The sequence below is a fragment of the Melopsittacus undulatus genome, chromosome 2, assembly GCF_012275295.1.
Source record: "Melopsittacus undulatus isolate bMelUnd1 chromosome 2, bMelUnd1.mat.Z, whole genome shotgun sequence".
Classification (NCBI taxonomy): domain Eukaryota; kingdom Metazoa; phylum Chordata; class Aves; order Psittaciformes; family Psittaculidae; genus Melopsittacus; species Melopsittacus undulatus.
The window spans coordinates 22,910,316-22,933,602 of NC_047528.1; positions in this window are offsets into that span (position 1 = coordinate 22,910,316).

A 23,287-nucleotide genomic window follows, 5' to 3' on the forward strand; every position below is an offset into this window, starting at 1 on the left:
CAGTTTGCTTTGGTTTTTACGTCAGTGTTATTGTTTATGGGTAAAAACTACATCAGTAACTCTGCTTCATTATAGATTTATTTTCTTGTCATTTATCTGTACTTTGAAAGAACAGAGAAAATACCACTTCAAGTGTATGAATCATACCTGTATGATAATGTTCGATTAATGGTCCAGGTGATTGCCCCTCTGCTCTCGTGAGGTGTCACTTGGAGTACTGTGTGCAGTTCTGATGTCCTCTACAGAAGAGGGACATAGAACTGTTGGAACAAGTCCAGAAGACCACGAGGATGATCAAGGGGCTGGAGCACCTCCTGTATGAAGACAGGCTGAGAAAGCTGGGGTTGTTCAGGGTGTGTGGGGACCTCATAGCAGCCTCCCAGTATCTGAAGGGGGCCTACAGGGATGCTGGGGAGGGACTCTTCATTAGGGATGTAGTGATATGACAAGGGGTAATGGGTTAAAACTTAAGCAGAGGAAGTTTAGATTGGATATAAGGAAGAAGCTCTTTACTATAAGGGTGGTGAGGCACTGGAACAGGTTGCTCAAAGAAGAGAATGCTCCATCCCTAGCAGTGTTCAAGGTCAGATTGGACGAAGCCTTGGGTGACATGGTTTAGTGTGAGGTGTCCCTGCCCAAGGCACAGGGGTTGGAACTAGATGATCTTAAGGTCCTTTCCAACCTAAACTATTCTATGATTCTATGAAAAATAATAGCTACAAAATTAAATTTTGGAGTAACAGTGACCTACAAAAGAAAAAACCCTAAAAAAAACAACACAACAGATTGATCATACCTGCTCTAGGGATGAATAGTGCTTGTTTAAAGTTACTAACATAGGTTCCAGAGATAAAATGAAGAAGGGTTTTCATAGTAACTTATTAGATACTGCCTGCTATGTGTACAGAAAGAATGGCAGTGGCCTCAGGTACAGTGAATTAGGCCAATGCAAAATTAAGAAAATGAACCAAGTTCAAAAGGATGAGGGAGAGTAATAAAACCCTTCTGGATTCTAGTCGGACCTGTTAATCAAGGACAGGCAGGCTGCACAGAGATCCCAGTCAGTTTTTTCTTATTCATATGACTAATAGGGCATTACTAAGGAGTAGTTCTAGGAATAAAGCAAAGCTGGAGCTGAAGTTAAAGTGGCCTCATCTCAGACATTCAACCTGGTGTCTGACAGGCTGGTGCCTAACCCCAGCAAGGATCCACTTCTTCATCACCATCAATGGAGAGTTCTCTTCATTAGTGTGGTGCTGTGCAGCTGAAATCAGTGGAGGACAGTGACCAAAATCCTTCCCCTCTCAGACCAAGATCTCATTATTTTCTGCTTTAATAGACAGGAGTGGAATATAAAATGCATACAGTGTTTCAAGAGTGAGTGCTGACTCATATGCTGCATGCACCTCACACCTGACTGCTGGCTAGGGATTGGCCCTAGCCTCCCAACCCTCTGGACTTACGGCTTTTGCACTGGTGGGCACCTCACAGCTCCATCCTGACAGTCAGGTTGCTGTGCAGTGAAGCAGCACTGTGGCTGACCCTGCAAGGCCTTAGGGTGGTGTAAGACCCAATGAAGAAGATGTTCCTGTGCAAGGTTGTCCTTATGTAAGTCTGGAGCCTGGAGGTCACTCGTTATCTGAGATTTACACTCTCTGAACTAATCTGATTTAGTCCTCACCCGTGTGCAGGTACTTTCTGTCAAAATGACATACCAGTAACAGTCAATAACATGCACATAAAAGTCATTATAAAAAAATGAAAAAGTTTAATAGGACATTATCCACTAGGTTTTAAAGTCCTCACACTAGTTGATAACCAGTCAAAATGCAGATTTGACTTTTCACCTGCTTCTTTTCTAAGTGATGCAGCAATGACTCAGGTTGCACATGAAGGGCAGTTTTATAAAAATACTTTTCTGATAATTTCTATTCCTGATCCTTTCTAAAGGGTATGAGTTTCAATACATTGCTATTGCCCACCAATTTCATGGTCAGTGGCTGAACATAAGGCTATAATTCAATTATGGGTTTTTTTCTGATATTATAAACAGCAAGAGTAATGCTGATTTACATTCTCAGTGTTCACTGAGGACTAAGTATTATTACCTACAATATAGTCAGCTTATAATATAGGCTATTTATAATATAGTCATTAAGTTATTTAAAGTCTGTCATGCTGGAAAAGAAGAATTAATCCATAGAATGTAGAAATAAAGGGATTACAGTGCTGGAGATCTCAAAAGGAAGAGATTACCGAGGAAAAAGCCATAAGTGGAGTGTGCTTATTCTCTAAGGAACTATCACTTGTAGGCATGTAACAAAGAGAATGCAGTGTGCCTGCATGTTCTATCAAGTTTTTAACCAAAAAAATATTATGTGGCCAATGAAATACTAACAAGTCATTGCATTGTAAGATATTTATAACAGAATACACTTTTCACATAATAATACATGGGAATTAATTGACAAAGTAATGAAGATCTCTTATATGTACTTATGCTTGTTCTGGCAGATATCTATTTCAGGTTATGTTCAGACGAACAAGAAAGTACCTTCATAATTGCAGTAGGAAAAGCTTTTGTAAGATGTAAAATCAATAGCTGTCCTGAAATTGGTACCAGAAGAGAAATATTCTGCAGAGTGATTAAACTTACAATTCACTGGGAACCATGCACTGTCATAGCACTTGGTCTTACAGGAGCTGAACATTTTCCCTCTGCTCCAGCAGACCACTCATGCATGGATGACAGATAAAGTCCCAGGGACAGCACTGACACTATTCATGCACTCACATTTAACTGTCCCTTACACACTTCAGGTTTTGAACCAGGATGCACAGCAAGATACAAGAACAAGCCTTTAATGAAGATTGATTAACCAGCCAGACCTGAATTCTTCAGTCCTCAAGGTCAAGAAAAGTTCTGCTTCTTCACAGTCTGTGACTCATGCTGTTAAGGCACCTGGGTTGCATATTTAAATTATGATTATCTCACAGTCTCTACACAGGAAAAAATGCTCTTTGGCCTTCCGATTGAAGCAGATGTATTAATTCTACAGATCAGATTCTGGACTCTTGATAACAGCTTAATCCTCTTCTTTTAGTTCTGTACCTCGAGTATTTAGGTTGACAGTGAGTATCACTGACAAAGGTATCTTTGATGCCATCAGCAGATCTAGCAGCATTCATGTGCTTGTGATTAGAAAGGGAGGACAGGAAGAACCTGAGGTGCCTAGGCATAGGGCTTATATCTTTATCTTATCCCTGACTTATATCTCAGATACTCCCAATGCTTTAAAAGTAGTGAAGGCAGGAATAAGTCAGGAAAGTTGTGACAAGGCAGACAGATCTACTATCTGTCTTTCATGGAAAAACCAAGGACTGGAAAGCAGCAATTCAGGAATTGCCTATTGGAAAGCAGGGATTCAGGGATGCAGAAAGCTGTTTCCACTAACATGGGACAAACTCTCTGATCTCTTCCAGCCAGAGAGGTAAGTTCTTTCTCTCTCCCTCCATCAACTTCTTCAGGTGCCTGAAAATGGGTAGAGAGATTAAGATGTTCCCCCTGCCATGGAGTGTCCTCACTGCACTGCTAAGGGAAGTTAATTTTATTAATGCCTGACCATTGGCTTCATGAAAACTAGAGCTTGTTCAGCTAAATTAATATCTTTTTTATAATAGGGAAGGCTGGTCGGTAAAGAGAACAGCATTGATCTAACATCAGCAGAGAAGAAAATATTTGACTTGATGTTATACATTTTTATTAAGAAACTAAAACAACAGAAAAAAATCACATGGTAAATTGATTAAAAACTAGTGAGCTGATAGATCTCTAAAGATAACTATAAATTAATAATTTTTGAGTGTGTGTGCTTCTTGGGATCCCTCCAGGCAGCAGGGTTTCATTCTGAGGTGTGTAACACTACTCTCAGTGAGCTGGAAAGAAACATAACATCATGCAGGTAAGATTTGCAGATCACAGGGTTAAGGATGGGAAAGAGTGAACAGGCTCTGTCACTGATGAAGAGAAAGGTGTTAAGCAGTGTTCAGGAGAAATGCAAAGCAGGAGGGATAAATACAGACTCATTCAAGAATACAAAATGCAGATTATACATACAGGTTGGGGGGGGGGTGTAACATAGCAGTCTGAAAAGAGTTTGGGGATCACACTGGACAACCTTAATATAAAAAAAACTAGGTTGACACTGTCCAAAGGACTAAAACAATCCCAGTGTACATAAGCAAAGGAAATTTCCAATATGTGGATAGAAAATTATGTTTCGAAATGTGGTGGAAATCTGCTTCCTATTCTACATGGCCTGAAGCTTTTGAAAAAGCTTCAGGGATGAGCCATGACAAAGACTGATTGAAGGGTAGGAATCTCTGTTTTATGATGCACTCAATTTTGCTTACCAAAGAAAGGTTCAAGGATGGATAATCATTTTATGAGAATCTATGTAGGGAAGAAAACAAGGACAAAATTCTCTGACTCACAGACAACCTAAGAATTTTTAACTGTTAAAGCCTGTGCTGAATTCAACTTTGCCCAAGCTACATGAAAGCTCAGAATATGAGATCTTAATGGCTTCTTCTGGCCTTCTAGACTTTGAGTATATATTCTACAAAATGCTTTACTTGTACAGTCTCCTATTTCAGTTCCAGCGCTCTGAGAATGTTTCTTCTCCCCTCTGACCTGGAAAATTCATTATCTAAGGAGAAACAGGTTTAGTAAACTGAACTAAATTTCATCCACTGGCTTGGCAAAGTTTGCTTCCAAAAGAACAGTAGATGTAAAATGTACTGGATACTTTACACCATGCATTTTTTGTCTCCTGACTACCTTGTGCTTTCACAATCCTGTATGTGCAACAAAGCCATAAGGATTAAGGGTATAAGAATAACTGCATTTCCCATTTGACTGACAAACCGAAATATTGGAAAACTCTCCTCACCAAAGTAAAACCAGGAAAATCAAAAGTATGAAATTTTGAGTAGAATAATTCATTCTCAGATGTTTGATAGAGAAAAAAAAGAGGCAGAAGGACTAGAGTAAAAAGCGGTGGAGGAGAAGGAGAAGGTGTCTGGGTAGTTCATTCTTAATGTTAATAAGCCTGCTTGCCTATCAGAGCTCCCAGCTGGACTGCCCAGTGTATTCTGCTTTGGGGTGTCTGAAAACCATCCTACTGATTCTGTCCTTGGCTAGAGGTCCTTAGATACTCACTTACCCTTAGTGAGAAAATAGAGAAAGTACATTTCCTGGAGGAGCTATGAAATGAATGGAAAGGACATCTGCCTCCCTAGGCACTCTTTGGAGGAACAGCCAAAGGGTGCACACAGCTAAGCAGTGCAAGTCTTCCAAAAGCACTCCTGTGAGGTGAGCAGGGACCCAGAACAGCCAGAATGAGTATGGAAACATGTGAAAGATGAGATGTCAGAACATCTCACTGTTTCTTCTGACAACATCCATACTCAGAAACAAAAGAGGATATGGGCCACTATACCACTGTGTAACTACAAGCGCAAGTGGCACCAGCCAGCCCACATGCATACTGCCTATGGTATTTCCCACTATAGCAAAATATGCTGGAGAGCTGATTGGAGCTCAAAACAGAGCCAGAGAGTGAGCAGATGAACATGGCACAAGTGCCTGTTCTTACACCCTGGCCATATGTGCACAGAATCCACATATCCCACTCTGCCACTCTCTCCATTACAAGGATGCACATTGTCATTGGTTCAGCACACATTTCAATATGTCTGAGAATAACTCAGAATACCTTCAAACGTGGTAGCTAGGATATTGTAAAAGAAAGGATTTCCATCCCCTCTCATCAGACTGCCTGAATTCCTTCACAATGAATAGAAAGAGATCATTTTTACCTCAACAGCATTGCCAAGCCAGCAAACTGTGTCTTTGCTTCTATTTACTGTTGGACATGAAGGGATTTTGGAAGTGCATGTAAAGATATTTTAGAAAATGTAAGAATTAACTGTTTTAACATTGCTAGCCATTACTGTCATTTTCACTGTGACCAAAACTTAGCAAATATATTGCAAATTTGTCAAATGATCACAGCTGTACCAACACTGTTTTATTATTATTATTTTTTATTATTATTATTTTTGGTCTCCTTTTATTTTTTGTTGAATTTAAGATTTAATGAAAAACAACCAACCCAACCCCTGGCTTATATCTAGTCATCTCATTAGCAGGGCACCAAGGTTTGCCTGCAAGCAGCGTGATGATGCCATTTGTCAAGAGCCCAGGTATGAAGGAAAGGGGGTGAAGCACACCCAGTTCAGTTCTTGCCCCCACATAGAGTCAGTGCTGAGCCAGGATGTTAATTTGAATCCAGGAGCTCAAGACCTCTACCAGTTTCCTGCAGCACTGGGTCACACGATGATGGGAGTGTTCAGGGTCTGGAACACATTCTTCCTCCTCTAGAGATTAGAAGGCTGTGCTCAAGGCCAGGTCACCAATGACTGCTGTGCTGCATGGGCTGGGAAAACCTCAAAGAGGGCTCTCTCTTCTCTTGGGAGCTGCTTTGGAGCTGAATCTCTTGTACTTCGTCCCTCCTTCAGCAGCAATTCAGCTGCTTTGCAGTCATAACTGTGCCCCATGTTGTGCATTCCTGATCTTGACTCTGATCATGAACTTTTGCATTGTCTTTCTTGCATCACCTTGGACTTGCCTCATCACTGTGGATTTGATAGATGAATGTTAGTTTGTGTCTGATAATGGTTGCTGTCCCAGGCCTGCTCTACACTTCTAGCTCGGGTGCCATGGGACAGCCCTGGATGGTGACAGCACTGCCTTGCTGTGAATCTCAGCTCCCAGCTCCCCTTCGCCTGCTCAGCGGTCAACCCTCACCTCTGCCTGGCAGACAATGTCCTTGGCAGAGCTTTTCAGTCTGGTTTTGATTTCCTATTCACTAGTTCAAATTCAGCTTATCTCAAAATGCCTTGAAATCCCTATTTGAGTTCAATTACCTTCATAAAATGAATAATATTGAGTTGGCTTCCTGAAGATTGCTGTCCACATCTCAACTGACATCTCGTCTAATCAGAGTTAGTGCTGGTATTTTCAGAACCAAAATGCAAGTGTGGCTGGTGATATGAAATCAATGGAAAGACATCTACTTACGTGGAAACAGACCCTCTCACCTCGAGTACTTAATTTCACAGCTCTGACATGAGACACAAAGGCTCAGTAGTGCAAACTCATCTACTCATTTCATCATGCCTCTCACAGGGGCAAAGGGAAGACCCCAGTCTTTCTGCCTCTCAGTCTGTCACTACTTGTCACACAGGGAATTATCTCTTTAAAGACAACAGGGGAAAGAATGAATTAATGAATAAATAAATCCATAGAACTATTTGACAAAGTTAACAGAGAGATATAGTCCATGTAACACATAGCAGGACACTTAGGGGTTTCTCAGGAACATAGATGCTGTTACACAGATGTCGTTACACAGATGCCTTGTTTGTGTGAAATTCCATTATATTCTGTTAATTCAAATTGAAGACTAACATTAGCTAGGAAAATTTAAAGATCTGGAGGGCTGAATTTACTCTGCAATGTTTTTAATCCCTGTTTCTAATCCTTGGTGAATTTAAAACTGTTTACTGCTAATACTCTTCTCCCCAGTGTCCAGTTACCTGTTGGGCATGACAGATGGTGACTAGCAATATTCTTAGCTTAAACTATGAAGTATTTGAAGCAGAAGACACTCTTTTTGATCTGTGTCAAACACATGGTAATCTGAGGTCCTATGTCATTGTCATGTAAATTAAACATATTAAATTAACATGACTCCCTCTTCACCCATCCAGAATTAAATCTTTATCCACCTCCACAACAGGTGAAGAACGAGAAGTTTTGCTGAAAAAGAAAATAAATATCCATATTGATAAAGTTAATATTTTCCAGCAAAGCTGAAATTAATCATAAGAAAGCATTACAGGTGAATTGAAATATTTTTATGGCAAAATAAGAGGAAGATAAATGGTTTAGAAATTAATAGAGTATTTATAGTGCAGGTAAAGAGGAAAGTGAATCTAAATTTAATTTTCTCTTCAAAGGTGAGATTTTCCATATAGAAATAAAAGATCTGTCCCTTATGATAACTTTTCTGAAGCAGTGAAATGTAAGAACAAGTTTGCTAAACTAGCAATCGTGCCAGCATACCAGGATCATAACCTTTGTTAGATTCTCTAAGGACTGTGATTTTCCTCAGAAGACCATCCAGATAAATAAATATGATTTTCAGAAGCCGTGCAGAAGGTTAGCTGTAGTAGTCCAATACAGCCATATATATGAGCCAAAACTTCACACACATAGCAAGGATACACAGAGAAGTGTTAAACACAGACTCTGAAGTCTAAAAATTTGCCGAAGCAAAAACGTTTGCCCACTGTTGAGCTTAATCAAAGACAAGAGAGATAAAGTACTAGGTAGTGGAGGCTCTGAATAGCCCTGCATGGTTCTCAGTGAGGCACCTCCCAAGGGGGTTGGTGCAGCTGCTGCACGCATTAGGCAGATGAAGAGGACAGAGTGTATGTGGTGTACTGATGGCCTTCTGAAGGCACGATCAGCACTGCCCTTAAACAGTCTTCAAGAAAAATGGACTTGCATAACTGTGTTAGATGGAATTGTGTGTGATAAAAGGCACCTGCCAAGTCATATACCTGGCTTAGAAGGGCTTGCATGCAAATAAAGTAATTTTGCCCAAAGGTCAGGTGATTTAAAGGGATCTAAATCAGGAATGTGTTGTTGGGGTCATGGGAATTTGAGGGCTGTATCATCATTCTCCATACTGGATGTACTGTAATATTTTATTATCAATATGTATATATTTACACTTAAAGTGAGGTAAAATAACTGAAATCAGATTAGGCTGCTGAAAAAACTATAAGTAAAATTTATGCCAGCTAGTGTGATATGAGTCTTAGTCCTGCAAAATTCAAAATAAGTGTTTAGGTAAACCCTCTCTAGGAAAGTGCTTATATGTACATTTAGTTTCCATTCATGTTAGCAGCTGTTAAGTGAGCATTTAAAAACTAATGCATGGTCAAGAGCTTTACTGAATATGAATTGAAAAACTGAGGCTTTAGTTACAGTAACAACCTTGGGAAGCCCAACTGTGAATTGGGATATACGTTGGAAAAGTCTCCAGTGGGGGATAAATTCTTATCCTCTTTCTTATGTTAAATCGCAATTTATTCTACCCACTGACTAATGCAAGTGAATATCAAAAATTGGTCCAAATGGCCTAACATACTTGTACTCCAAACTAGGATTTTCCAGGAAACATTTTGTGAGACCCAAAGTCTTAAGGCTTAAAGTAAATATTGCATATAGGAAGATAATAAATGTTAGAAAGGATCAGGGATCTACAGTTGTCATTCCTCAGCATGAAAAGTACAGAGCTGTTACTTTTCTAAAAAAAATTGATTGTTGCAAAATTTCTTCCAAGAAAACCCCCCTAACTCTTACTCGAATAGAACAAGGCAGTTTCCACTGCCTGAATTCAAATTAAACTTAAACACTTTTTTTTTTTCAAAATCAAGCCTGCTAGTAAGTAAAGGGTAAATTTATTAAATGAGGGTGTTGGATAATCAGAATTGTAGAATGGGTACAAGCTGTGCTTTTTCATCCTAGACATTTACACCAAATGATTTCAGTTTACCAGCAAGTGGGGAAAGAGTTCAGTCAAAACCAATATTGTTTAGTGTAAAACTTGCACGATAAAGTACTTCTTAATTCAAGAATTTTTATATTTGCCATAGAGGAGACAACACTTAAATGAAAACAGCAGAAATATCAACTTGAACAAGTTATAAATGGCTGCTTCACCTTTAAAAAAAAAAAAAACAAAAAACAAAAACCCTTTTGTTATGTCATAAAAATGATTACTTTCAAGGGCTGTCATATGAGAGTCCCACACAGTGTAGGAGGGGTGAATGAAAGCTGCTTCTTCTGCCTTCAGGCTGAAGCACACAGCAGACTTGAACAAAAAGCAAGAGCTGAGAGGATGCTATATAGCATTATCTCAGTAATTGCCTAATGAGTTGTCGTTAGATTTGCTTTTATTTTTCAGGGGCTTTTTAACAAAAGTAAGCCTCCATTGCCTTCTAACCTTAGTGAGTCGCATTTTGTGCTTCTAACCGTTTGCTTCTTTTTGATCTACCTCCCAGTAAACATGAGGCTTGAAGAATGATTATGTTGTTCAGGAAAAAAATCTCCTGTTAGCTTGACTTCTCCTCCCCTGAAGGCAGCCTACACAAAACTATAGACACTATCATCACAGATAGTATTTAAATCTCAGTTATATTCTTGAGGCCTGACCGACACTGACTTACGGCAATTTACACAGATGACTTTCTAACCCCTTGCTGACAGGCTAATGGAGTCCATGAAATCCTGCACTGTAGCTCAGTTGCACCGAATTGCACCTGAAAATACAATATGTGGATAGATTTCAGTGTCAGTGTCCAGTCTTTCAGCAATCTTGTACACGTATTTAATTTTACACACATACACAAAACCATGGTTTCATTTCAAGCAAAACTAAGTGCCTTAATGCATTCTCCTACCACTTATAGTATTTCTGTTAACTGTTCCACTCCATTAGTTATTTATGCTCTTAAAATATTATCTGTTACTATTTTTTAAAGTTTCAGTTTATGCTTACACAAAGCGCGAGTCTGATTCAGCTGCCATGAAAGTCGCTCTATCTGCATTACCATTGTTGTTAATAGGTGGGTGCTGAGATTTTACCAGCTGGTCAAAAACCCAGTTGTGTTCACACTGCAGCTGTAATAGCACATTGATACTAACCCTGTCACATCCAACCTCCAGCTTAATTGCTGTCTTCCTTGTTGCCCATGTGAAGTGTACTGCCCTTTGCCTACAGTGAAGGAGTTTGGTATTCCTGTGGGTATTTTTCTAACAATAAAATGCAGTAGAAACAAAAAGTGAAAAGCACAGGGGTTAAGAGGTTTGTGGGTTGAGATATGAACAGGAAGAGATCACTCACCAATTACTGTGACAGGCAAAACACACTCAAATTGGGAAAACTAGTTTAATTTATTACCAATCAAATCAAAGTACCATAATGAGAAATCAACCCAAATCTTAAAACACCTTCCCCCCAACCCTCCTTTCTTTCCTAGCTTATCTTTACTCCCAGTTTTCTCTGTCCTCACTTCACAGAGGCTCAGGGACATGGGTTCATTTCATCACACGCTGTCTTTGCTGCTCCTTCCTCCCCCTGCACCATCAGCTGCAGGGGAATCTCTGCTCTGGCACCTGGAGCATTGCTTCCCCTCCTTCCTCACTGACCTAGGGCTCTGCAGAGTTGTTGTACACACATTATCACTCCTCTCTATGGCTGTAACTGCTGTTGCACAGGGTTTCCTCCCAACTTCTTAAACATGTTATCACAGAGGTGCTATCATTGTTGCTGATGGGCTTGGACTTGAGCAGCGGTGGGTCTGTCTTGGAGACTGCGGGCATTGGCTTTGTTGGTTATAGGGGAAGCTTATCGCAGCTTCTCATAGAAGCCGTACCTGTAGCCCTCTACTCTAACCCCCCCAAACCTTGTCATGTGAACCCAGTACACACAATCCAGCTGGAACACTGTTTTTTGTAGGGGTGCTGGCAGGATGCATGCACCCTACAACACCTCTAGGTTATAAGCACACTGTGATGGGACTGTATCAGGCTGGAAATATGACATTAACTGCAAAGGACTGAAAACTCTTTCTGTGCACAGGGATACTGTCAGGAGCTCTGAAGAGCTGATTTCTGTTTTACATTAAATATTGTTGTTCTTCCTGGCAATGGAGGTTGCTGTCACAGTAAGATGAAGGTGGACAGGGGATACTAGGTGGAAACAGATATAAGTGAGAATCTTTGATAACTACTTTGGAAGATCAAGTCTATCCATTACAAGCACTGTTATGAAGATAATCCTAGCCAGTTCCATCTACACTCAGCACAGGATGCAGTATGACAGATGTCATTGCTGGCTGTAGATATAATGCCTTCCCAATAGGAGGAGAGTCCACAGCCAAGATATGCAGCTTGTTGTGCCTATGGGCTCATATGACTATTCAAATTAGAAAGAGTATCACTCATTTTTCCAGTGAATTGTGGTGTTCCTACAGAAACATCACACACAGCAATGAAGTCTATGATAGAGACATAGTCCAAAGTTCATATAAAATCATACAGCACACATGAAACAGGGAGTAGACAAGCTCTTACCTGTAAGGTGGTGCTCAAGGGACATAAAATAATTTCAGTCATTCATTCCTGCTACTTTTCTATATCTGTATTTTTCAGGAATGGGAGCACTTTGTGCTCCCACAACAAAATCACCTGTGCCACCTTCAATCACACCTATGTACCTGGAGCCCGCTGGGGCACTGAAGCACTTTCTATGGACCTATGAACAAGTTAACCTGCATGCACATGATTTTGGAGCTGGCTCATGTTCCAAAGCCCACATGAGTTGTTGCCAGAAGACCATGGGGGCTAATGTAAAAAATGTCTTATTCTGCCTGACATGTTTGGATTTCTGTCTGCAGATAACAGCATGGGTTTCCTGTGTCCTCTCTGTAGGACTCCTAAAACCACTCACCTATCTATTTTGTACCTGCCTTTTAGTTCTCCTTACCTGTCCTTTTGTTGTCCTTAATTAGGATGTCTCTGTGCAGAGTGCAGACCATCCTATCTTTCTACTCTGACAGCAACCCTTATCCAGCTATACACAATGGATGTCAGCCACTATGCAGGTTAGCTGAGTGTTTTCAGGCCTTTTCACAGGGTATTTCTATGGTCCTGGTCCAACCCTGCTAGGATGTCTGCTGGGAGAGATGTGATGCCTGAAGAGATGTGGTCTTCTGTGTCTCTGATTTTTCCAGTGTCTGAACCATTACCTCTGCTTTCAAGGCAAACTTGGTAAAGTCTGGAGTCACTACCCAGGTTCACAGCCGCTGTCCTGCCACGCTTGTGTCCTGACTTCTATGGCACTAGTGCAAAGTAACAAACACAGGGAAAAAGTACCTCTATTCAGACATTTTTAGGCTGACAGATGCTGGTTAGCATCAATGACTCCAATGACTTGAAGTCTTTGAGAATTGCTGTTTGAAATTTTGCATAAACCTATGTAAAAATATGTATAAACATACAGGTGGTAATCCCTACTGTAATAGAACTAGAAAAATTCAAAATAAAGGTAAATTAGGTGACCACATGACTGAAGTGTATGTCAAACAAAATAGACTAGGACCATCCAAAGTGAAAAAGAGAAGATTGAGGCAGGACATAATATCAAAAATGCTAAAGGAACATAACATGAACCTATCAATATAATGTAACAGTTTTAAATGTACATTTACTAAATTATGCAGAAACGTTGAATAAGGTACGATTATTCATTGTTCTTCACAATAACAGAACTGCTCAACACCAAATGCAACTGTCAGTTAACAGGTTGAAAACAAGACAGAGAAGTCAAACTTTTCAGTTTTACTACAAGGTCTAATCTGCCTTTGTTGACATTACAAAATTGAGTGAAAGACATTGCATGAGAAAATCAGCCTTAACAGCTACATATTGTCACAGGAATAGGCAACTGAAAATGACCTTAAGAAGGAATGTCTGAAGCAACTTTACTGTCTTTTGTGAGACATGGCAGGAAATCCAGGCAAGATATTTTTCACCGTTATGTAATAGAAGGCACCCTCATCTTCATAGAATCATAGAACCACCTAGGTTGGAAAAGACCTCTAAGATCAAGTCCAACCATTACCCCAGGACTGCCAAGACCACCACTAAACCATATCACCGATGGTCTCATCTACAAGGTTTTTGAGCACTTCCAAGGACAGTGATTCCACTATTTCTTTGGTCAGCCTGTTACAATGCCTGATCACCCTCTCTATAAATAAATTTTCCCTAATGTCTAATCTAAACCTCCCCTGGCACAGCTTGAGGCCTTTCCCTCCTGTCCTGTCACTTGTTACTCCTGTCACTTGTTACTTAAGAGAAGAGTTACTTGAGAGAACCTCCTTTCAGGTAGTTGTAGAGAATGATAAGACCCCCCTTGAGCCTTCTCTTCTCCAGACTAAACCCAACTCCCTCAGCCATTCCTTATAAGACTTTGATCTCCAGACCCTTTGCCAGCTTTGTTGCTCTTTTATGGACCTGATCCAGCACCTCAATGTCTATGTTGTAGTGAGGGGCCCATAACTGAACACAGGATTCAAGGTGTGGTCTCACTAATGCTGAATACAGGGGGACAATCAATTCCCTGGCCCTGCTGGCCACACCATTTCTGATACAGGCCAGGATGCCATTGGCCTTCTTGGGCACAACCTGGCTCATGTTCAGCAGTGTCAGCACCCCTATGTGCCTTTCAGCTGAGTAGCTTTCCAGCCACTCTTCCCCAGACCTGGAGACTTGCATGGGGTTATTGTAGCCCAAACGCAGGACCTGGCACTTTGCCTTGTTGAACCTCACACCATTGATCACAGCCCACCAATCCGGCCTGTCCAGATCCAGAGGGATCTTCCAGAGCCTTCCCACCCTCCAGCAGATCAACACTCCCACCCAACTTGGTATCATCCTCAAATTTACTGAGAAGGTACTCAATCTCCTCATCCAAATCATCAATGAAGATATTAAACAACACTGGCCCTAACACTGAGCTCTGAGGGACACCACTAGTGACCGGTCACCATCTGAATGTGATGCCATTTACCACCAGTCTTTTGGGTTCTGCCACCCAGCCAGTTTCCAGGCAGCGAAGAATCTTTCTACCCAGGCCATGAGCAGCCAATTTTTCCAGGAGAACGCTCAGTATTTTCTCTTCTGCATGTGCTGCTAGTCATAGCAGCTAAGTCATTATTCATGCCTCATTAAAAAATGTTGATGATACCTACAAAAGCAGCTGAAAAATCACCCCCTGGCATAGAAACAGGTACAGGCCACTGTAAAGGCACATGCCATAGAGAAAGAAGCCTTTTGCCCTGCCCCCAGCACACCCAGCAAGCAGTGGACATCCTGTCCACTTCATTCAGCTTGCTGAATGCCCAGCTGACACAGGAGGGATGTAGCCTCTGTCACAGAGGGCTTAAGCTTCACCAACTGGCAAAAATTACTGAAGGTGGATAATGGGAGAGATTTAAGGCAAAAAAAAGTGATGTTATCTGATACAGCTCTGGAGAACCATTTGACAACAAAGTCCAGAGAGCCTGAACTATTTCAAATTGGGACAGTATAGGGTGTTTTTATACACAGAGCAATATAATACTGTGAAACATGATATTATTATTATTATTAATCGGGTATTTATGTGAGAACAAATTGGTTATACCAAAATCATGAGAAAAATGCAATATAAAAATTATACTTAGATTCTTATTACTTTTTAGTATATCATAACCAAAAAGTAATTTCAGGAAGTGTATAATAACAAAACAATATCAAAGTATACAATAAAATAATCTCTTTTACACTTTGAGGACTGTAAATAGCTCTCAAAATAAAGCTGCCAAGCTTCTGGATGTCAGTGAAAAATCTATAGCAGCTCAAGCTAGGTGAAATATCCCAATTGCTTTATAATGTTAGAACTTTCTATCTTGTTGTTGGAAGTCCTTAATGGAGTAACAGCCTCATCAGCCACCTATCACTCATGTACTATACCTTGTTAAAGATATATGTATTATCATATAGATATACTACCATGGTTATAGCAGAGCAATGTAAAGTACACACACTATTGGAAATAATCTCCCTCCATTTTGCTAACTACAGAAGTGAGTCTTTGAGGGCACCATGGGTAGTAAGTGATAAAGACAACAGAGATTGTTCTAGTTATCTTGAAGATGAAAAAAAAGACATAGACTCTACTCAGAAATTGGGACTAGGTTATCAGTCTCAATATCTGGAATTAAAGTAACTACAGAATAACAACAGCAAAATCTGGTGTATTTAAAAAAAAAGAAAATAAAAGAAAGTAAAGTGAAATGCTAAATGCTAAAAATTATCATATACATGCCAAAAAATGTAAAGAAACTGCTATGGAGCTCAGCTAAAAGAGATAGCTGTAAGGCAGCATTAGCAGGAAAAAGAAGAGCAAGTTTCTTCACTTTGGCTGGTTTTGATACAATTTTCCTCCTTCACTGACAGGTAGGATGAGTCTTGTTATTACACAGAGAAGAAGATACTGAAGGCAAAAGAGTGCCTAGTTTCACAATCAATAAAGTTGTTATTTTGGTAAAATCAGATTCTTCCCAATGTCCTCAAAATGCATGAGAAGATCTCAGCCTGGGGGCTGTTTCTTGCTTTTTCTAAATCCATGCAGATTAATTAATTTTAAGTTTGGTAGGCAAAAAATAGAGCAATTTCATTTAAGTTGAATTGTAATGCGGTATGGAAGCTCTGTAAGCATTATAATCATTGCACGTTCTCTCTCTGCCCTAGGTAAAAAGTCAGAGTGGACCTTTTTCCTTTCAGATTACAGAGGATAAAACTAGCTGTATACCATATCTTGAATCTGCTCTCATGAAATATTTAACGTGTTGCTTGCAGAACTTTGTATATGGGAAACAACATAAATGCAGTATGAAACGGATCTTTCCACAGTCAGGCTTTTTTTTTCACATGTGATGACTTCAAGATCCTTTAAAAATCTTGAAAGAGAATTGAAGACTGCTTTTTGCTCTGGGTTTGGATTTTTTTGGGTTTGGTTTGGTTTTTTCTTTATATCTACACTGAAAGACTTACAGGAAAAAGATTCATCTGATCCTAACATCCTCATGTTAGGTCTCACAGATAGCTCCAAGGTAAAAGACTTCTATTATGATATTGTGAGCAAGGAAATTCTTGTTACTTCTAAAACTTCAGATTATTCATTTCTCATGGAGAAGCATCAAATTTTGCTAGTGTTAAGTATCAGACATGAGTCATAGGGCTTATATACATTGTTTTTCCCAGTAACCTTTAACTTTACCTTTGATGATTAGCTGCTGTTTGGGGTTCGTTTTTTGGGGGTTGTGTTTTTATTTTTTTTTCCCCTAAAATCTGCTGAAATTGAGGCTATTATAAAAAAACTAAAGTTAGAAACCTTGAAAAATGCTTCTGACACCTTACTTCTGAATTCCATTTGGAAATAGTTAGTTAGTATGGACTTTTCATAAAATAACTTTAATGTGCCACTCTGACAATAAAAAATTAAAAAAAAAAAAGGATTTCTATATAAAGAATTCTATGTATAAAGCCAGTGAAGCAAAGTTTTGTACAGAAAGAAAGTAAGGTTTCCTTTAGGGATTATGTTTCCCTCCAGGTATAAAGGGAAGGACTTTAAATGTGGAAGTAAAATCAGTCTGGGCCAAGCAGAAAGAGGCAAAAGACTGAAAAAAGGAATAATGATTTACTATTGAAAGGACAGTCAGACAATAGTGAGGAATCAAGAAATGGTGACATGTCATTGTCACTGCCACATCTCCCACCATTTTTAAGTTTTATAGATTTTTAAGTGGGGGAAAGAAAAGGGAATATTCCAAGGCATTCTTGGATTTTATTCAAAACCTCTGTAAGTGCAAGTACCTTAAACTACCATACCTGAAATATCCTGAATGTTAGTTCAAACTGTTCCAAGCTTGCTGCAAAACCATTTAAATGCATTTAAGCAAATCATACTTCAAAACTGTTATTGGAGCTCCCTAGCAACTGTATTAACTGAGTAACATAAACTGAACTCACTGCAAATTCTTAAGAAACCAGGCTGTTGTTTAAGTACAAAAGAAATTTCACCTAAAACTCTAGAAGAGCATCCCAGTCCACAATATGATAAAATAACCTGTTTCATTGAAGTTCCTAATACTGGGCAACATATAATAAAAAATATTTAGGACAGGAACATAGAATATCTCAAGTTGGAAGGGAGCCATAAATATCATCGAGTCCAACTCCTATATGTATACATACGAATATACACATACATATATATAAATCACCTGTACATTCCGTGGATTAAACTGTGTGCTAGCATTATCATGAATCAATGCACTTCCATTTCAGATGTACCTCAGACATCAGAATTTCACTGATTCATTCTGGTACATTTGATTCTCTTTGAGACTGCTTGGATTCAGCCTTTAGCTAGCAGCACAACTGCTCAAATATAGGTCAGTATCAAGATCTCCCACACAGTCATTGTCCATTCACTGTCCTCACAACAGGGAGAAGTAACATATATCTTTGTGGGCTGATGAAAAAGTTGTCAAAGATGCCACTTCGGGATTTGCTTGGGTGTCCATTTTACTTAGATACTGGAGAAGATCACTGTCAGTGTGGTGCGAGAAGGATTATTTGGAAAAGTGCTTAGAGAGATAACAAAAGAACTAATTTCAAGATGTTTGAAGTGGTAAAAGTATTTACTTTGAAAAGATTTGTTGTCATGCTATTTATGTCAAGACTAAAATATTAAACTCTTTACAGCCCAATAATACAACTGAATTTTGACACTCTCCCATGTAATACTTGATTTTGCCTTAGTTTTTAATTGTGAAAGGATCTTCTTAGTTTTATCCTGTTTCTTTTTTGTTCACTAAAAAGCTTTTATATACCCCACTTTTTTGGACTCCCCATCCTATTGTAGTGCTCCCAGAGCTGTGGCCAGAGCTGGCTTCAGTGCAGCCTGGGGCAACGACTGGGAACTACACCATAGAGTGCTTAAACACCAATGTAAGGCACCTAGTTCTCAGGGTGAGACAAGAGGCTTCCTAGTTTCTAAAACATTTCCACATTTTGGCCCCATCTCCAGGCTTCTGAGAAAATTTTGCATTTTTAATGCAGCTTCTAAACACATCCTTTGTTTCTTGTCTGTTAATAGCAGATCAGTTTGCTTTAGATCAACTCACAGTACAAATATGATATCTAGGTGTGAGGATACAGCTACATTTCCTTTTAATTAGCCAGAACACACTGCGCAGTGGGGTCTATGCCAACTGCATAAAGATACCTGATCCAGCAGAATGTATGAAGGGATAAAATTATTCCTTCAAAATTTTAAAAGGAGTTTGAACTGGCAGAGTGAACTTATATTAATTCAGTGCTGTGCATCATGTCAAGGCAGCATCTCAAAATTCGTGTTTTAAACACAAAAATTTAAATTTACACTATTAAAAAAACACAGCCTTGGTGACCCCTGAAACATAGTCTAGATACTGGGAGAGATTCCAGTTGTTTTACACCTGCATAAAGCAAATGCTAACACTTAGAACATCCTAAATAAAACTCAATCTAGAAAAGAAGATGGCTTTTTTGTATGCATATGCCTTGGGGATCTTTCCTTTACTGTTGTGCAATGCACACTGCTATTGTGCAGATGTCTGTGAAGCATGGTTTCATGTTGGTTACAGATACATATATAGTACAGATGTGGTTATGTACCATAACCACACATATCTGAGAGAACCCATTTGTAGACAGGTCCACACAAAGTCAGGGTGTAATGTTAAGCACATAAGCATCAGTTTGTTTATAGTGAATTGTCTTTATAGTTAATTCAGAAAAAAATACTATTTCTACAGAAGAAAAGGACTGTGATGGACTTCAGTGATGGACTAGGAAGTAATAAGAACATTAGGAAAGATGAAGGAAACAGGCTATGGAAAAGATGCAATTTATAAAGTTTAAATATAGTAAATTTAGCAAAAGTGTATGTAGGTGGTTTTATAAGTGTAATATCCCTTTTCATGTCAAATAGAACATTTATTCCTGGTAATTGTGATTTGGAAATTATTACAAAATTTATATTAAAAGCCCTCAGGAGAAAGACTGGGGTTTGTTGATTGACAAGAAGCTCACCATGAGCTGGCAGTGTGCACTTGCGTCACAGAAAGCTGATGGAGTTCTGGGTTGCACCAAAAGGAGTGGGACCAGCAGGTCAAGGTGGGTGATTCTTTCCCTCTGCTTCACTCTCATGAGACCCAACCTGCAGTATTGTGTCCAGTTCTGGGGTCCCCAACACAAGAGGGACATAGACCTTTTTGAGTGAGTCAAGAAGAGGGCCATAAAGATGACCAGAGGGCTGGAGATTAGAATTACTTTACTAAGAATGCTGGGATGAGAGAATTGGGGTTGTTCAGCTTGGAGAAGAGAAAGCTTCCAATACATTAAGGGGCCTACAAGAAAACTGGGGAGGGACTTTTTACAAGGGCATGTAGGACAAGAGGGAATTAATTAAACTGAAAGAAGGTAGATTTAGTTGTAGATTAGGAAGAAGCTCTTTATTATGGAGGTGGTGGGACACTAGAACAGGTTGCCCAGAGAAGTTGTGGCAGTGTTCAAGGCCAGATTGGATGGGGCTTGGAGCAACCTGGTCTAGCAGAAAGTGTCCCTGCCTGTGGCAGAAGGTTAGAACTAGGTGATCTTTAAGGTTCTTTCCACCTCAACCATCCTATGATTCTATGATTCTGATCTGAGGCTCCTGAAAATCAATGTATTTACTCTCAGTTGTTAAGTGAATTGTCTTTAAAGATAATTCAGAAAAAAATGGAATTTCTACAGAAAAGAAATGTGGCAAAGGCTGAGGTTTTATCAGATATTTGTCTTCACATACATGTTTTGAACTGTTTGACTATTCATTTAGAATTCCCAGGCTGCTTTATTATTTGTGTAAGCCTGTATGGGAGCTGCTATCTACAAGTTTTGAATTTATTATCTTAGGCTGCACAAAAAGCCCATAAACCAACCTCCTCCCCTACCATTCTGCTATGGCTGATAGTCACTTTAAACATTCTAATAATGGAAAAGATCAGAGCTTGGCTGAGCCAGCTATTAGCTTTTTAAAGCTAGTATATACTAGTACCACAGCAACAGGAAGAGGAAAAGAGAATAGCTGATGGGAAGGAGGGAAGAAAGCATGCAGAAAATCCTTTTAATATAGTGCTACACTTTGGAAATTCAACCAAAGTACAAAATGAAAAAGGGAAAATTCAAAGTAGCTGTAAAATGTGAAGCTATTTCAAGCTGAACAGTGCCTTGGAAGGCATTCCAACACGACTCGTGCTGACAGTGACTAAGGCAGAACTAGCTGTAAGCTTCCCTGCAGCTACATTTGTCCTGTATCATATGCGCCAAGGTCAGCTGTAAGTGTCACAAAGTGCACGTGTCTACTTCAAACAATTCATCTTGCTTTATAACTTAGTGCACACATTTTTTATTTATCCCTCTGCAAATGAGGGAGATGGTTATGGCAGAAGAAAATTGTTCAGCAGCAGTGAAGGTCAGGAGCTGAATAGATTTTTTTAACAAACCATCTCAGTACCACCTTTTTAATCCTCTGAGAGAGGAACAGAGCAGAAGTGCTGTGAAAATTCAGCTACTTCATTATTACTTTGCCTTTTTTCTTCCCTATTAACTCATATACTGTAACACCTTCCACTTCTAAGCAACAGCCATAGTAAAAGCCACGGTCTGGCCTCAAGCAAGAAACATGTAATTGTCTTACAGAGGCTACCCAATATGATGAAGCCATGGAGCCTCTAGTTGAAGGAAACAGCTACAGATTCCCCATCATCCCTCATTCCTGCTGCCCAAACAAACCCCATGGGGAAATGTAAGATGTACCCAAAGCACTAAATCCATTTTCCATTTCAAAAGTGGCAACTTCCCACTGTGTTTACGTGGACATGTTCATGCAGATGTATGCTCACCAGCATTTCTCTACCTCTGGAGAAAAGTAGTATGATTTTAGCACAGTGCAGTCGCATCTGCAGATTTGGTGCAAGCACAACTGGTTGTGCAATACACAACACCTGCTGGTATCTATACTGAGTGAAATCTGTATGCAACTCTTGGGATATAACCAGCATTAGTAAAAAATAATTTGGGCAAGAGGATTGTAGGTGTTTAAATTTATTCCTCATTTCACAGAGTAGATCTATGTACATCATAACCCACAAAGGACTGCACACATACAACACATATATATAACCTGAGGAATCAGTAAAATGCTTCAATTAAAACATTGAGCTGGACAACAAAGTTGGAGAAATGCTGTTATACGTAGCTGATAGTAAAATAACATTCTAACTGGGTTTCTCTAGTGTAACTGCCAGTACATGTGAACTAAGAGTATCTGAAGCTTCACACTAAAACACTTCATTTGATGAGTATGGCATTGAAGACCTGTAGAAAATTAGACAGCAGAAGTCCCTCAGTGTTCACGGGTATTCTTGGTGTGGTCATTCTGTGAGGGACGTAATCTCCAGGCACTAAGGGCTCCTGAGAAGGGCTAACTGGGCAGCCTTTTAGGGTAAGATTTCTGCTCCAATGATATCTGGTGGTTTTCTGTTGAAGTTTTCCCAGGCAGCATGGCCTTTCCTCACTGCAGCTTCTGGCTGTTCTGTCTACCTGCAAACACTACCTCAGGTGTAAGGACACTGCCCCAAGTGACTCTTCTTAGCTTCACTGGGTTTTAGACTCTTTTAATAAGTCAGTCTTTTGTGAAGAATCCCATGCACCATTGCAAAGTAAAAATAAAACACCCTTAGTGACATTTTCCTTGGCCAATTTCTGGGGAGCAGGAATCCTTTCTGAAAACTAATGCTACAGACCTTGGAAAGTGAAAAGGCAAGTTTTTATCCTGAAGGCATCTATCAGGACACACATAAGTATCAGACCTCCTACCCTGTCAGTATATCACTTTGTCACCCATCCCTTTCTGGTTTTTTTCACCCATCCTGAGGTAACTGGACACCAGCACTTCCTTGCACCTCAGAGACAGATAGGCATGTTAGGCTAGGAACCTGGTGTGTCTCTCATTGCACTGAACTAGGCATTTACATGATGTGTGACTGTCCAAAAGCTCCTCAGCTCATGCACTGGCTTTTTCCTTTCAGGTGGCTCACTCATTAAAAAAATATGAAGATAACTACACCACACACGAAGAAGAGTATGAAAAAAGAGGGTGTTGTCACTGACATCCACTGTGCTATACAATGCTTTAATGTTAGATTGGTTACTTCACAACTGGATAGATGCTGGACTCAGGAACTCTGAGAGTCATGTCCTCTTCCTGATGTGAAAAAGCCGTGGCCACCAACAGAGATTATCTCCACCTACTTCATGTGTTAGCACTGGCACACAAGCTATCTTGCAGCACACCTGCAGAAAATCTTTCCAAAATTAACGTAAAATGTGGTTACCTTTGCAGAACAAGCTATTTCTACTTTTTTCCCCAGGTGTATTGCAAAATCTATG